We start from the raw sequence: 2,416 nt of genomic DNA, 5'->3' as shown, positions 1-2,416 counted from the left end.
GGTGGATTTCTGAGTTTGAGGCCAGCCTGGTCTACAGAGTGAGTTCCAGGACAGCCAGGGCTATACAGAGAAACCCTGTCTCAAAAAAACAAAAAACAAAACAACAACAACAAAAGTTTTTCTTTAATAAATCACAACAGCTTTTTAAATAAGTGACAGTGTTTCTGTGTTATGTACTGAGGAATGGACTAACAAGAAGTATAGTGATAGCCAGGGCTATACAGAGAAACCCTGTCTCGAAAAAACAAAAAAAACAAAAAAACAAAAAAAAGTATAGTACAAACCCCCCACAGGTATTAAGTAACCTCCCAGAAAGATATTTACTGCAGTGTGATCAGTCTCCTCCACCGTCTAACACTGGACATGGTGGTGAAGGCACACACCTGCTGTCCTAGCACTTAGGATACACAAACACGGAAACTCAGAAGTTCAGTCAGCCTGGCTATAAGTGAGTCAGAAACCAGGCTATGTTACATGACACCCTAGCAAATAAAGGGAGAAAGGACTAGTTACTATGCAAAGAAAGCAAAGCTGGAAGGCGGAGGGCACAAACTGAAAAGAATCCTCCGCTCTTCGTACTCTTAAACAAGACTTCTTTGGTGCAGATCCTGAACGGCTGGTGCTGGGAGACCCATCTGGAAGGCAGTGGAGGAGGCTGCACTAACAGAGCTGAGCACTCATCAGCAGCAGGCTCTGTGCCCAGGCCTGGCCCTGTGGGAATCTCACTCTGTCCTCACAGTAGTCTGTGCTATGAGGCTGGGATCAAGTTTCTCCGTCCGAGCAGACCACTCTTCTACTAAAGACAGAGCTTTCCATATCACTGTTCAAGAACTGGCCCCAGCTATTCCTCTTCACTCACAGCCTATAATCCTATAAAATTAAGCTTTTAAATGTTTCCTTCTCTATTCACCATATTTATCAATACCTTTCCTCATCTAGAAAAATCTCATTCATCATTTAGATTTTAGTTTATATGACACTTTCTTCCAAAAGCTTTTCATGAACTCCACAGATCTTTCCTTTTGCATTTTCTGAGCCAGGATTTTGCTCTACACCCCAGGCTAGTCTTAAACTCATGTAGCTCTCACACTACTTGTTCCTATCTCAGCCTTTTGTGCACAAGGATTTAAACACCATGCTCAGCTACAACAAGCTGAAGACAAGCTGCCCTACAGCAAGCCACTGTGTTTGTAATACTTCATAATGTATCTACTGGTATACCTGCATAGCTAGACTCTAGCCTCATTAGTCATAAATGACAACGCCATTGTTAAAAATGTACACTTCTTATTAGGTCCATCTGGGTGCACATTCTCTTTTCCACCATTTGGTTCCAGGGATCAAGCTAAGGTTACCAGGGTTAAAATTTACACTCAGAGGCGGGCGTGGTAGCACACGCCTTTAATCCCAGTCGGGAGGCAGAGGCAGGCAGATTTCTCAGTTCGAGGCCAGCCTGGTCTACAGAGTGAGTTTCAGGACAGCCAGGGCTATACAGAAAAACGCTGTCTCGAAAACCCAAAAAAACAATAAAGATAAAAAATAAAATAAAATTTATACTCAGAGCCATCTTGTGAGCCCCAGCTTTTTTTTTTTTTTTTTTTTTTTTTGGGGGGGGGGGGTTAATAATGAGCTGCTTTCTCCCAGTAAAACAAATGGCTAACTGCAATATATTCTACTCTTAGAATCAGTATTTATGCATTTGCTTATATGGTCCCTCCATGCCCTGCCCCACAGGAAGCTCTTGTAGATCTACAAAACTTCCCTTCTCTCATATCTGAGGCATGTTTATCTTGTATTTCATATCCACAGAGAGGAAGCAGTGATATTGAACTGATGGAGAAGTAATACTAAAATATCTTTAGACCAATTCTTTTTTTTTAAGATTTATTTATTTATTTGTCTGTTTGTTTATTTAATGTAAGCAAACTGTAGCTCTCTTCAGACACTCCAAAAGAGAGACTCAGATCTCATTATGGATGGTTGTGAGCCACCATGTGGTTGCTGGGATTTGAACTCAGGACCTTCCGGAGAGCAGTTTCTCACCAGCCCCTAGACCAATTCTTATAGTCAGTTCAGAAACTGGTTTCTCTCCTTCATAAAATGGAATAAACACAAGCCTTATAAAGCATCTACACTCATAAATACCTGACATACAAACAGTAATAATAAAATCATTTAATCTTGTATTGAACTAGAACTCAGGTAAAAATGTTTTCCTAATTTATACTACTTTGACCCTGGATTGGTAGCAAAAGCCTTTAATTTCAGCACTCAAGAGTTAGAAGTAGGACTGGTGAGATGGCTCAGCGGGTAAGAGCACCCGACTGCTCTTCTGAAGGTCCTGAGTTCAAATCCCAGCAACCACATGGTGGCTCACAACCATCTGTAACGAGATCTGACACCCTCTTCTGGAGTG

At 41.5% G+C, this 2,416-nt stretch overlaps 1 protein-coding gene across 3 annotated transcripts in view; it reads right to left on the bottom strand.

Annotated features, from left to right (window-relative positions):
- Positions 1-2,416, bottom strand: part of Trim37 (tripartite motif containing 37) — a 122,295-nt gene that overhangs the window by 112,680 nt on the left and 7,199 nt on the right. The gene's annotated exons all lie outside the window — the stretch shown is intronic.

This window comes from Mus pahari, chromosome 14, assembly GCF_900095145.1.
Source record: "Mus pahari chromosome 14, PAHARI_EIJ_v1.1, whole genome shotgun sequence".
Lineage (NCBI taxonomy): Eukaryota > Metazoa > Chordata > Mammalia > Rodentia > Muridae > Mus > Mus pahari.
Note: the sequence above shows the minus strand (reverse complement) of the source record. Positions and strands in the feature narration are given on the sequence as shown.